Here is a 15,000-nt window from a genome sequence, read left to right on the forward strand (position 1 = left end):
AATATCACTGCTAGTCTCCAATACAAATGAAACAACACAGTTTATTTGCTATTCTTAACATACAGCCTCAACCTAAACCTAAATTCCGTGTATTTCCTTCTCCTCCAAGTTCTTGGTTCAGTAATCATTTCATATCCTCATAACACACTTCAGTATTTGTATTGTCTATTGTTGCTTACATGTATACTATGGATAATCATGTACCTGTGTACAATATGGTAAGAACTTTTCATGAGTAATCAGAGACAAAACATTTAAAATAAATTATTTTATATTGTTAAAATACATTATATCATTTCTAATGATATACTCCCAGCCAGGCATAATTCCTTATTCACCAACAAACAATATATGAAACCTTATTTCTTTAAAAATTTTAAAACTCTTCTAATTCCATATTAATAACCTATCCTAATACATCACAAATAATCAAATAAAAAATCATCAATTATTTCAAATGAAAGACTCCAGGCTCATAAGAATATACCGAATACTTTTTTCTGGCAAATATCACAATCACTTTAACGGAATATCACACCTTCATACATTGACAAATATTGTATTAAATTCTTACTTCATAATGCGCAACATATATAAATAGTTCTTATATATCATAATGAACAAACAGAACTCCATTCCTTCTACAACATAACAATATGTTAGATAAATCCTTATTATACAACATATCTAATATATCACAACCAGTTACAAAATATCACATTATATATACAACAGTTCAATAAAGCATTACATTTTGCACATGTTTTCAATAAGATTAAAGCTTTTCTTTCTATGATTACATACCTTTTACCATTGTAAGATGTTCCAGTTTCCCTTCAGAACAGTATTATCGTTAATAGGAACTATGTAGCCAAATTTCAAATTTCTATAGTCAACATGCCATTTCTGCTTGATAAGTAAAGTAGGAAAGTAGTCTTTAGTCCACTTCTTCCAAAAGTCATTGGGAATCTTTTGATTAAATTTCAATCTTGTGGTGTTGCATGATTAATATTATCAAATGATCCAACAGAAGCTTTATTAATTGAACGACCTAATGAATAACGGATTTCAAAGGCTTTGGTTTGTAACACTTAATGTTAGTATATTTTCCCCAATGGCTACAATAACTCTCTTTCACTGACTTTATTAGAGCTTCAATACATCCATTTTGCAAAGGACTATCACAAAATTTTGTGAATTTCACAGCCCTTATTTATTCCAAAATTTTCTAGTTCCAAAATAGTCTATACTGAAATTATTTATCTAAATTCTTTATTTGCAGCCATGAGTGGTGTACCATAATCAGAATAAATGTATGAATATGAATCTTCTAAATGCATCCAGAAATTATTTTGTACTATGACCCTCCAGTACGTCAATGTGTACAGCTCTAATACACAAACAACTGAAGAGGATGCCATATGTCTTGCATTTACAGCACATTTTAACAGCATCTCTGAAAAAAGGAATGGTCCAAACAGATCAAGCACAGTATCCATGAATGGTGGAGATGGTTTGATCCTCTCCGGGGGAAGTTGTCCCAATATCTGTCCTTCCAATCTCATTCATTTTCCTATAAAATGTGCATTTAGTTTGCTTTTAATCTGAGATCTCACAATTGCAGAATCAGCATTATGGAAAATCTTGCTAAATTTATATTTCATTTCTCTTAAAACAGTTTATCCTAATCTTGTCCCAATTATTGCACAACATAACTCAAGGAAAGGGATCCTTATTTGATGTAAAGGGGCCAACCTAGCCTTTAACATCAATAATTTGGAAAATACATTTCCACTTGATAATTCCTATCTGACATATACACATCCCCCTTATGCTGTTAACCCTCCATCAGAAAACACAACAAGAATATGGTCTCTAATAGCATTAGTGAACTTCAAACTCCTAGTAAATTCTCACTTACCAACATCAAATATGTGGAAATATTTTAGCCATTGTTCTCTACCCACAAGTAGAAATGTATCATTCCCATCACAAACTTTATTTTTTGTCTGACAAATGTGGAATCTCATCAATATTTTTTTCTAGTAAGGTTATAGGCAATATTAAACCAAAAGGGTCATACTGACTGGCTATTTGCCTAAGCAACATTCATTTGATCACATTCAATGGCATTGCACTAGATAATTCATGTTGTTCTGTCTTACCATCAGTTTTGATACATTTGTTGAGACTTGGAATACCAGATCATTTTCACTCTCTTATTTTGAAACCACCTTGCTTACTTACCCATTGCACTTTGTTCATGATTCACTTAGCAGAATTTTGTTGTGCCACAGAAACCAAGACATCATCAACATAATGGGCAATGGTTAATAGTAAAGACAAATAAATGTGTTAGATAGAGAGGTATATAGCCCTGTGGTAAAGTTCAGTAGCAAAAAGGTTTAGGAATAACTTGATGAAAAAGGTAAATTTAGAGGTTAAATAGTACTAGAAAGTAGTATGTTAGTGAAAGGAGTGAGAGGGTGAGCTGATGGCATATAGTATAAGGAAAAGGTTGTTAGAAGGGGAAGGAGCAGAAATGGAGAGCAGTATTATATAAAGAAGGTGGAGGTTGATTTGGAAGTGGAAAAGCGGAAGCCATGGTCAGTGACCCAGGAAGAGATTACAGATATTGCAGACTGGATTAGTTAACACAGAGTAGGTACAGAAGGGCCCAATGCATGAATGTTAAAAATCATCTACATACAGGGAGGATCTGATACCTGGTGGTAATACCAAATTTAACCCATTCACCCCAGATTTATGTTCTGTCCCCTGCAGTTTTTTGTGAATGTTGTTACATACAGATGGCCCCACATGTGCTCAGCCGGCAAGGAGTCTATCAGTAGTCCTAGTGACCGATCCTGATTTCCGCACTCTTAAATTGGCCGGGAAAATGTGTTTTTCTTTTTAATACAGTTCACATCGATACTGTTATTATTGTTATTGATGTTATGATTATTAAATTGTTATTAAAAGCTCGATAACATCAAATCGAGGAAAAGGGTAAACAGGTGAGATTGGTAGGACTAATAACCAACTCCTTGCTGACTAAGCACTTGCAGAGCCATCCTTGTGTAATTACAATAAACAACTTGTATTACATTGGGCATGGCATGTACTCTTGCCATATGGGGCAATTGGATTAAGCTGTTTATAGCAAGAAGGAACACTGTGGTGCCATAGGACAACTTCATATTGAGGAAATGATGAGGAAGTTGAAGAGGCAAATTAGACACAGAAGGTACGATTGGAAAGGAATGATTTAATGAATACACCCATGTTCCCTTTCATGCCATGAGATGCTAGCTGTTTCAGAATGCGGTAGCCCCATGTAGAATCATATGCCTTTTCCAGGTTGAAGAAAATGGCTATTACTGAGTTATGGCACACAAAGGCAGAAGTTACGTAATTTTCTAAATGTGTATGTGGGTCTGTTGTGCTTCAAACTAGTGAAGAGGAAAGAGCTAGTTAGAGCAATGGGACAGTGCTTCAAGCCAGTGAGGAGGAAAGTTTCCAGTAGTCCAAATATTGTTGAAGATTGTCAGTAAGAAGGAGAAGAAGGTAGATAGAAGAGGTCTAGTATATGGTAATGCATGATATCAGGGCCTCCATGTGTGTTGCGGCATGACTGTAAGGCAGAAAGGACTTCAGATAAGGAGAAGGGGATATTGTAGGACTCTGTAAAGACTAAGGAGGAGATGTGAGCGAGTTCCTAGGCTGTTTTAATGGAATAGAAGTAGGGAGAAAGGTGAGAGCCACAACTGACCTGGCTGAAATATGCAGCAGGTTCAGTAGCAACTTGAAAAATATGCAGCAAGTTCAGTAGCAACTTAAAAAATATGCAGCAAGTTCAAAAACATCTTGAGAAATATGCAGTAAGTTCAGTTATCTGATGCCCTAGAAGATATACTTATGTTGTATCCTAAATTTGGAATGTAGTATCACATAACCGAATTTAAAATGTATTAATGCTTTCCCACGCCCAAGCTATATGCCGGCGTGGCAGATGAGTGGATAAAGGACTGTGCAATTGTTCCTTTCCTTAAACTGATATAAGTACTCATAGCAATGTTATAGGCTAAAATTCAAATGTAACACTATATAATGTTATGACCATGCATTAAATGTACCACAGCTTGCCCACGCCTGTGCAGTTAGCCAGGGTGGTAAATAAAGGACTAAACTAAAGAGTCTATGTCACAAGTTTTCCCTATGTGGTCCTACCCTTGTCCTCCATATCCCCCTATCCTTCGCCACATACCAATCCACCAGGGATGGGAGACTGATATGGGGTACACTACCCCCCTCCCTGGCTCATTTCCTTGGTCTCTTACCTTCCTCTCCCTTTCTTTCATTTCTCAAACATTTTACTCGAAACAACTTTGAATGATTGCATATTTGACAATCTTTGCATCTCTCTCTCTCTCTCTCTCTCTCTCTCTCTCTCTCTCTCTCTCTCTCTCTCTCTCTCTCTCTCTCTCTCTCTCTCTCTCTCTCTCTCTCTCTCATGAATGAATGAATGAATGACTGCTCAGGGGGAGTGCCCTATACACAAGCAACACAGGTTTATTAAACCATCCACACCAGAACGGTTAATGTTACCAAGATGTCAATAACCATTTAATAATCATAATATCAGTAAGAATAATAACAGTATCGACAGTATTAGAAAAACACATTTTCCCGCAATTTCAAGGAATGGAGAAATCAGGAGCAGTCACTAGGGCCTACTGATAGACGCTAAGCAAACGTGGAGCAAAATTCACAAAAACAACAGGATTGAGTTAAGGGAGGAGTGGGGTTGGGCAGGAATAAGTTTACCAGTAACATCAACCAGGATCAATAAGTGCATGGGTTTGATGCATGAGCAATCGGGACAATTGAGGAAGGAATGTTTGCCTACTTGTTTTTAGAGGTATTGTTGAAAGAGGAGGGTATTATTGAAGTAAGGACTGTTGGGGTATCACAAAAAATTGGTCCCACTCCCCTGGGCCAAATAAGGTACTCAAAAGGTTTGCAAAGGGGCAAGGACGGGAGGAGGAGGGAGTGGCGTGGAGTGACATAGTAATGTGGGGAAGAGGGTAACAAGATTGAAGAGTTGTAATAAGGGATGAGGAGGTAGAAAATGAAGATGATTGTGTAAGAGGGGGGTAGGAGGATTGGGAGTGAGGAAGAAGTGTCTTTTGAATGTTTAGTTAAAACCTGGGTAAGTGATTCAGGATAGGTTAAGTTGACAGCACATGTCAAGGAGGGGAGTGTAGTAGCTGTGGTTTGAGTTGTGATCAAAAGGGAGTCAGGGGTCAGTAAACCAGGAAATGGCTAATAAAGTGGCAAGCCTCAATCTCCATTACTGGCCATGGTAAGCCTGAAATATATGGGAAGATATAAGGTAGTCCCCTCAGGGTCCCATCAGGGATAAGGGCTAGACAATCAAGATATAGCATAAAAAATGTGTAGTGGTGTTGATTCTGACTCCCGTATGAGGACCTCAGTGTGAGAATCGTAAAATGCAGTATTATTATACTTTCTGAGATATATCCTGGGCTAACTCTCTTTCTAACCTCTAAGATCTTTGAATATATCACAGTCCACTGTTCAACTCATTGGATCTGGTTGCATCACAACAAAAATCTGGCCATTAGGCTTCTGTGAGCGGCTATTATTATTTTTACACATATGTGTACTTTAGCTTTTAGGAAATTTTCCAATGCCCATATTTGTCATTTGATTTGCATTATCCAGATGGTAATTGCTTTTTTTTTTTTTTTTTTGCACTGACTCCAATCATCTCAAAAGGAATTCTACAACTCAGGGCAAGAAAAATAAAAGTATGTAATACTATGTTACTTTTGTATTTCTTTTTTTTATATTTATGTGATATTTAATTTTCTGTAAAACCAGCACTGCTGCTCACAGCGCCAGGAATATGATGCTGAGCATGGAAATGGCATCCTTCATGGAGCTGGTGCACTTCCAGTCACCACTAATGGATATTTCATTCCACACTCATACATCAATGGGAACAATGCAAAATTGCCAAATAAGTCAAATAAACTACCTAATAGGTTTGTGCATTCATTGCAAGTGTATTCCATCACCCTGGCCTTCAGCCACAACACTCACAACGTTACGCGTCCCTCGACCCAGATTTTTTCATGACATGATGGCCATGTCACATGGATCCAACGGGTTAATGTTACCATAATAAGCTAAACTCTATAAAATGATATTCAATTCTTGTTTTTCTTTTGATATATTTTTTTTTCTTCCAATTAACAATTCCTACACTTACATCCTGAGCTTTTTAGTCAACAAGAGATCCCCAAGTTTTCTATTTCAAAAACTATGTTTAATATCATACTTCATACTTTGTATCCCTATTGGCATCAGGTGTCTGACTTGTAATCCCTATACAATTAATTCTCAATTTTGAACGAGATGCATTTTGACCATATGTTATGCAAGTCTCAAAGAATGTATCCAAATGAAACTCTCAACAACTGCAAGTTGCCCATAACTCAATAATCCTTGGTATGAATTGTTGCACTAGTATTTCGAACTTTGGTAATGTCAATTTAAATATCTTTTCCGTTCAGTTCTATATATCTTGCAGTGTCATGAAATATAAGGGAAATATTCAAACCAGTATTATATATTACACATAGGTTGTTGCCTCTACACATAACCTAACCTTCCATAAACAATAATCCCAATCTAGAAACTAAATTTGTGGCATTGAGGAGATTGGCTCTTTATTAAATAAAATATTCATGCAATAATAGATGGTGATTCAGTCCACTGGGAAGACCTTTACAACTATTTTCACATTTTACTTTAGCTCTATAGAATCTAGCAATATATCCTCCGAGCAAGCATTTGTAACAAATCCCTTTTCCTTTCAAGAATTTTACTTTTTCATTCACATTAAGTCTTTTAAAGGCAAAACAATCTGTAAGGGAATGAGATCCATTGTAACAACTGCATTTCATAATGGACTTGACTTTACCAAAAGACTATCATTATTCAAGTTATTTCCTGTCATTAACTGAATCATGTTATTCAGTATTTCAATAATCACTGACTGTGAGAATTCCAATTCACTGAGAGTACTTTTCCATTCAATGTTATAACCAGTTTCTGTGACCGCATTAGTGGATACCCTTTGCACATTTGACAGCAACTCAAGAGTCTAATTGTACTAGTACATTTCTTTCTTTTACCAAAAAATATAAAAAATGGTTCAATTAAATTGTAAATTATTGAATCTATGTGTTATTATGGTCCAATCCAACTGCATGCATCTTGGTAATATTTTTTCTATGAGGGAGATCATGTAGGTGGAGCGCATTTCTCCTTGAGCATTTGTCTTACTGATATCTAAGAAAGATTTTTTCATTCACTGACTATTATTTCAGCAAGTTTAGTGCTGTCCCCATATTTTGAGTCAAGCCATTCAATTATTACAACATAACCATCAATTTCTTCAACACAATACAAAGCTTTTCTATAGGGCATGATTTCAATGCATGGGGTTCATTAATCTCATATAATATTTTAGAAAGGCCAATAATCCCTGATTCTCCCACTGAATGTAGGTGATTATGATTTAAATTTAATATTTGATTCTTTATTTGGATCATCTAATTAATTCTCCCATCTTCATCCTACCTCTTACGATGTTTGCTTTTCTCAGGAAGAGCCTCTTGGTAGTAGCTTTAACTTGCATTAAGTTTTCCATGACAGTAGGTACTGTTGAATTGTATTGTTAGGAGACACCAAAACCAGCCATATGACAAGGCTTTTCTATTGCTTATCATTCATCCTGTAAATATTATATCATTAATATCAGATAACTATGTTTAATATCATACTTCATACTTTGTATCCCTATTGGCATCAGGTGTCTGACTTGTAATCCCTATACAATTAATTCTCAATTTTGAACGAGATGCATTTTGACCATATGTTATGCAAGTCTCAAAGAATGTATCCAAATGAAACTCTCAACAACTGCAAGTTGCCCATAACTCAATACCAAATAATATATCTGTTTTTGCACCAGGTCTATGTAGGAGTAGGAGTAATTCTCTACTGGGGAAAGTATGGCAACAGATTCAGTTTTTACCCTTTCTATGGGAGCTGTTTTATCATCATTACCACAGGCTGTCACATGCCTATTTATCCAATGGAACAACATAATCCTTGGTATGAATTGTTGCACTAGTATTTCGAACTTTGGTAATGTCAATTTAAATATCTTTTCCGTTCAGTTCTATATATCTTGCAGTGTCATGAAATATAAGGGAAATATTCAAACCAGTATTATATATTACACATAGGTTGTTGCCTCTACACATAACCTAACCTTCCATAAACAATAATCCCAATCTAGAAACTAAATTTGTGGCATTGAGGAGATTGGCTCTTTATTAAATAAAATATTCATGCAATAATAGATGGTGATTCAGTCCACTGGGAAGACCTTTACAACTATTTTCACATTTTACTTTAGCTCTATAGAATCTAGCAATATATCCTCCGAGCAAGCATTTGTAACAAATCCCTTTTCCTTTCAAGAATTTTACTTTTTCATTCACATTAAGTCTTTTAAAGGCAAAACAATCTGTAAGGGAATGAGATCCATTGTAACAACTGCATTTCATAATGGACTTGACTTTACCAAAAGACTATCATTATTCAAGTTATTTCCTGTCATTAACTGAGTCATGTTATTCAGTATTTCAATAATCACTGACTGTGAGAATTCCAATTCACTGAGAGTACTTTTCCATTCAATGTTATAACCAGTTTCTGTGACCGCATTAGTGGATACCCTTTGCACATTTGACAGCAACTCAAGAGTCTAATTGTACTAGTACATTTCTTTCTTTTACCAAAAAATATAAAAAATGGTTCAATTAAATTGTAAATTATTGAATCTATGTGTTATTATGGTCCAATCCAACTGCATGCTTCTTGGTAATATTTTTTCTATGAGGGAGATCATGTAGGTGGAGCGCATTTCTCCTTGAGCATTTGTCTTACTGATATCTAAGAAAGATTTTTTCATTCACTGACTATTATTTCAGCAAGTTTAGTGCTGTCCCCATATTTTGAGTCAAGCCATTCAATTATTACAACATAACCATCAATTTCTTCAACACAATACAAAGCTTTTCATATAAGGCATGATTTCAATGCATGGGGTTCATTAATCTCATATAATATTTTAGAAAGGCCAATAATCCCTGATTCTCCCACTGATTGTAGGTGATTATGATTTAAATTTAATATTTGATTCTTTATTTGGATCATCTAATTAATTCTCCCATCTTCTTCATACCTCTTACGATGTTTGCTTTCCTCAGGAAGAGCCTCTTGGTAGTAGCTTTAACTTGCATTAAGTTTTCCATGACAGTAGGTACTGTTGAATTGTATTGTTAGGAGTCACCAAAACCAGCCATATGACAAGGCTTTTCTATTGCTCATCATTCATCCTGTAAATATTATATCATTAATAGATAACAAAATGCTAATAAGTCACAAGCTATAGACAATATTCCTTGCATCAAGTTTTAAAATTAAATAATCCTAGATATGTATCACAAACATTGTTTCTTAAATTTAGTTTTACAATATCCCCAAAGTTCAATATTCAACATGATGTTTAGAACATGCCGAAAGGCAAGGCATGTACGTACATGCCCACTGATATTTTGCTTAATTCATTGTTTTAACACACAGATGGCCACACTTGTACTAAGTCACCAATGAGCCAATTACAAATACTGCCTGTCTCGCCCGTTTATCCTTTTCCTTGATTTACAAAATATTTTATATTATCTTATTTGGTGTTACTAATGTTTGTAACACTATGGTAATTATGTCTATAAAAAAAATAGCACCATCGATATTCATAGAATTCGTAGAATTAGTACATAAACTGTTTTTCCAGCCAATTCAAACAAAGATAACATTAGGTAAGGTAACAAATTGACTCCTTTGTGGCTAAGGACAAGCAGAGCCATCTATGAGCAGATACATTTAACAAAAATATAAAAAATGAGCACAGCATTTTTTATGCATTTTCCCCAACGGCATGTGGTTAATACAGCTAAACTGGAGGATATCAATGCACGCTATATCTATATATATATTAAATATTATATATATACATATATATATATTAGATATATACATATACATATACCCTTACACATGCATATACATATAACATATATATGCATATATATATACTGTATAAAAGGTATGAATGAGAATGAATATCTTCACAATACAAGAGATGTATTTGACTGGTTTCGACTTTGTCTTCGTCAGAGATACATATGTAACTATTCTACTTTCCATGCTATACAACAAAGCAGTGTCCACTTCCTTCTTTCTCAGACCATTGCTCTGGTCAGCATCATTTATGCTGTACATGTCATGCATGTGACTGATTCAGTAATCATTTCATATTTTTCTAACTCACTTCTTCAAGTATCTGTATGGTTTATTGCTGCTTGCATGTCTACTATGGATAATCACATACCCGAGTATTCTTTCTTCTTTCTTCTTTTTATAGGGTTTTAGACTAAAATATTGTCTATATCCCCTGGATCCTTTTTTTCTGATCTCATTTGTAGCTTATATGTAATCAATTATATTTTTTCTCCATAGAAATATCTTCATGTGTCTTAAAATGTAGTATCTGTTAGTTGGTGGTTGATCTGAGCCTGTAATTAGAGGATTTAGATTTGGATTATTGATTTTTATTTTTTTTAGGGCACTTAGTGAATGAGTTAAATCTTGGACATTGTAGTATCAGATGTTTTGTTGTTTCTTCTTCCTGTCTGCACCATCTGCAATTAGGGTAATTTTCTAGTTTTAGTTTATATAGGTGTTGTTGTTGTTATAATTCTTGTTGTGCATACATCTAATTTCCTGGTTTTTGATCTTGTCCATGGTTGCGTTTTTTGTTTTTTATATTAGGTAATTTTTTGTGTTTAGTATATTAATTAGGTCACTTTCCCAATTCTTTTGGCCGTTTGTTTTAATTTCTTTTATGTTTCTGGTGTCTTGGGATATCTTTATGGGGTGATTGTATTGTGGGCTCTTTTGCTGCTGAGTCTGCAATTTCATTTCCGTTTATTCCTTTATGTGCTGGGATCCACTGTAAAATTATTTTATGATTCAGAGTTGTTAGTGTTTTTAATAGGGTTTGTATTTTGTGTATCAGGTGTTTATTTGTTTTTGGTTTGTGATTCTGTAATGATATTAGGGCTGATTTTGTGTCTGTGAAAATCACTGCTTCTGTTATTCTATTTTGTATGTATGTTAATCCTTGCTTAATGGCATATAATTCAGCTTCCAAAATTTCTGTTACCGCTGGAAGTGTCCATAGTGTGACGAGACTGAAATCTCTTATGTAGATTGCTGGTGATGTCGAGTCTGGATTTTGAAATTTAGATCCATCTGTGAATATTTTTTTTATAGTTTCTATGTGGTATTTTCCATCATATGAAAATGATGTTGTATTGGTTGATCTGGCATATTTTTTTTGTAATACCTTCCATAAAATTTGTTTCTGTGTATTTTGCTATATCATACCAAGGTGCTAATGGACTGATGTTTGTTGTAGTATTTATATTTATTTCTTTATTAATTAATTGTTTTATTGGCATATCTTGTTTATTCAGTGTATTGATTAATTATATGCATTCTGTTTCTTTTATCTGTTTTTTATTGATGCTATGCTTGTCAGTGCTTGTAACAAAACTATTAGTGATGGTTTGAAACATCCTGAAGCTATTCACATTGCTTCATTTTGTTATGTTTGTAATTTCTTTATTTCACAACTATTACTTCTCCCATTGATTGCTAAACCATATTCTATTTGAGGTTTTATATTAATGTTATAAAATGTAATCATTGTTTCTCTGTTTGCACCCTAACTTCTTGTTGACAATTACTTCACATATTTATTGTTTAAAACTTTTATTTTCAAATTCTCTCTATATTTTTTTTCCAGGTGAGTTTTGGTGCATCAACTATCAGGCCTAGTATATTAGTATTTGAGGAGAATATTAGTTCTCTATTACCATTTTATATGTTTGGTATTTGTCTGATCTTTTTATTTGTGAAGTTTATTTTTAAGTCCCATTTATCAGTCCATTCTGAGACTATTTTTACTCCTCTTTCTAACTTATTTATTGTCTCTTTGAGGTGTTTACTTGATGTTATGAGTGTGACATCATCTGCATAGATTATTTTGTGGACGTCATCTGTTACCTCTAAATCTGACACTAGTATGTTGAAGAGGGTTGGGCATAAAGGAGATCCTTGGGGTACTCCCCTTATGATCTTTTATTTTTCTGTTTTGCAGTCTCCTATTGTAATCTGGAAAGTTCTGTATTTCAAGAAATTATTTATACAATTTAATGTTATTCCCATTTTGCAGCTTTGATTAGTATTGCTTCTTGGCTTGCTGAGTCAAAAGCTTTTTCGAAGTCAATACATGCTACTAGGGCATACTTTTTTTCTCTTCTAGCTTTATTGATGTATAAATCTATTATTTGCAATGCATCAATTGTGGATTGATTAGGTCATAGAAACCTATTTGAATCTAATTTAATTTGAGTAAGATTTTTGATGTTTTTCTAGCCACCATACAATTCTTCTATTTATCATATTTTCAAAGATTTTTCCAAAGTATGATGTTCTACTTATAAATTTGTAGAATCCTGCATCTGTAGGGTTTTTATTTAACTTTAGTATTGGATTGACTAAAGCATTTTCTTGTTCTGGATACTGTCCTTTGGACCAGTAATAATTTATGATTCTTTGTATGTTTTAAGTTAGTTTATTGGGAGCTTGTTTGTAGAATTCATACGTTATTTCATCAGGACCATATGCTTTTTGTTTTTTGCATTTATTATGGCAATTTTTACTTCTTCTGTTATCTTGTTATTACTTTCTTTAGTGTCTGGGAGTTTTAGTGATGCCTCTCTTTCGTATATTGTTAAAAATAATTTGGGTGGCTTTTTGATAGTTCTTTTAAATTCTTCTTTAAATAATTTTAACTTTGATATTACGTCTGATATTGGTAAGCCATTATGTATGATTGGATATTCCATTGTTGACTTTTTACCAGTAAAGCTTTTTATAAAGCTCCATACATTTCTTGATGGTGTTTTAAAATCTAGTGCACTACAGAAATTTTCCCAGGATTTTCTTTTTTCTCTATTGTTTGTCTAGCAACTGCTAAATGTTTTCTATAGTGAAAATTATTTTCATGACTGGTTTTTTTTTTTCTCCATTTATTGTATGCTTTATTTCTTTATTTTATCGCTTCATTACATATTGAATTCCACCATGGTTTATTTGGCGTATTAGTCCCCCATTCATTCTTAAAATAGTAATATTTTGAATCTACGTCTTTTAATAAGTTTGTTACTTCTTTAAAGGTTTTTATGTTTTCAATGTTTTTACCTTCTATCTCCTTTTCATATTTTTTGCACCCTTCTATAAATTTCCATTTCTTTTCTTTAGGATGTGGTTTTTGGGGAAGGTTATCCTAAATTACATCCAGTCTCTACCTCTAAATGACTTAGCGTAGGTGATGTTATTATTAGGTCAATAGTGCTTGTTTTTTCACTGTTGGGGTCTACTCTTGTAATTTGGCCTGGGGGTGTTAGCAGGATTTGATTATTTTGACTGACGAGTTTTGATATTTTGATATTTGATGAACTCAAATATCCTTTTTCCCGTGATTTAAATTTGGGTTCCAATATGTATGATGTGCATTAAAATCTCCCATTATCATTTTGGGTTCCTCTATTTATATTTATTATATTTACTATATTATTACATGGATTATAGATAAGAAGTATATTTAGCCATTTTTTTCTATAATTAATCTTTATTTCCATTACTAATTCATTACTTTTCCACTCCTAATTGTTCTTTTCTGTCTTTTCTAATTATTCTATAATTGTATAAGTTAAATTTGTCTTTTTCTTTTAAACAGGTTTCACATAATCCAATTAAGTTTGGTTTCTCTTTATTTGCCAAGTATTCTAAATCTGTTTTTTATTAAATACTGACCTGATATTACAGAGGATGGTTTATTATTAAATATTTCTTTATTACTTTGATACTAGGCGTTACTGTATTTATTGTTTGAGTAAAAATTTCTAAAATTGCTTTTTTAGAATTCATGCTGATTATATTTGATTTAACATTGATTATATTCTTTATTGTATTCATCCATGAAAATTCTTTATCTTTATTTAGTTGAGTGTCTCTTTGTGTTTTTTCACTCCTTATTGGAGTTCCATCTCTTAGTGGTGTTGGTAATGACCACATTATTGGGGAATCCTGACTTGTTTTGTTTCCTTCATTTCTCCTGATATGCTTGCCCCGTCTTTTTTATTTCTATGTGTATTTTGATATTTGGGTTCATTGGGGTTCTCTGCCCTAGTGGTATAATTTCAGATTGACTTAAGGTCTGGGCATATGTTTGTGTTATTGTGTTCTGTTGCTTGTATGTTTGCATGTTCTGTTATTTGTATGTTTGTTTGTTCTGTTATATGCATATTTGCGTGTTCTGTTGTTTGTATGTTTGTGTTTTTCTTTGGTTATTGGGTGTTTGTGTGACTTGTGTTTTGGCTGGTTGGTGGGTTTGTTGCAAAGGTTCTAAGGAGAGGTTTTAACTCTTGGAATTGTTTTTTAATTTCTATATCATTTCGGGTTATATTTTTTGTATTTATATTCTGAGCCTCTCTATGTATTTTACAGGAGTTTGTATTGGGTGGGTGGTTGCCATGACAGTAAAAGCAATAATCTTTGCTGGGGCATTCTTTAAAGTTATGGTTGAATTGGCTACATTTGCTACATCTTTCCTTGTTTTTGCATGTCGTGGTTCCATGCCCATACCTCAGACACCTGAAACATTTAGGGATGGGGAAAGTATATTGATGGTAGTCTACCTTT

The 15,000-nt window shown here is 33.6% G+C and overlaps 1 long non-coding RNA gene across 4 annotated transcripts in view; it reads right to left on the minus strand.

Moving 5' to 3' along the window:
• Nucleotides 1-15,000, minus strand: part of LOC125040617 — a 16,309-nt gene that overhangs the window by 354 nt on the left and 955 nt on the right. For 3 of the 4 annotated variants that reach the window (XR_007116203.1, XR_007116201.1, XR_007116204.1), the window contains exons 2-3: nucleotides 9,350-9,503; nucleotides 4,074-7,828 (exon numbers count right to left, since the gene is read on the minus strand). This is a non-coding gene — a long non-coding RNA (uncharacterized LOC125040617). Of the gene's footprint in view, nucleotides 1,457-4,073; nucleotides 7,829-9,349; nucleotides 9,504-15,000 lie in introns of those variants that run through there. The other variant, XR_007116202.1, reaches the window with a different exon arrangement.

Source organism: Penaeus chinensis, chromosome 29 (assembly GCF_019202785.1).
Source record: "Penaeus chinensis breed Huanghai No. 1 chromosome 29, ASM1920278v2, whole genome shotgun sequence".
Taxonomy (NCBI): Eukaryota; Metazoa; Arthropoda; class Malacostraca; order Decapoda; family Penaeidae; genus Penaeus; species Penaeus chinensis.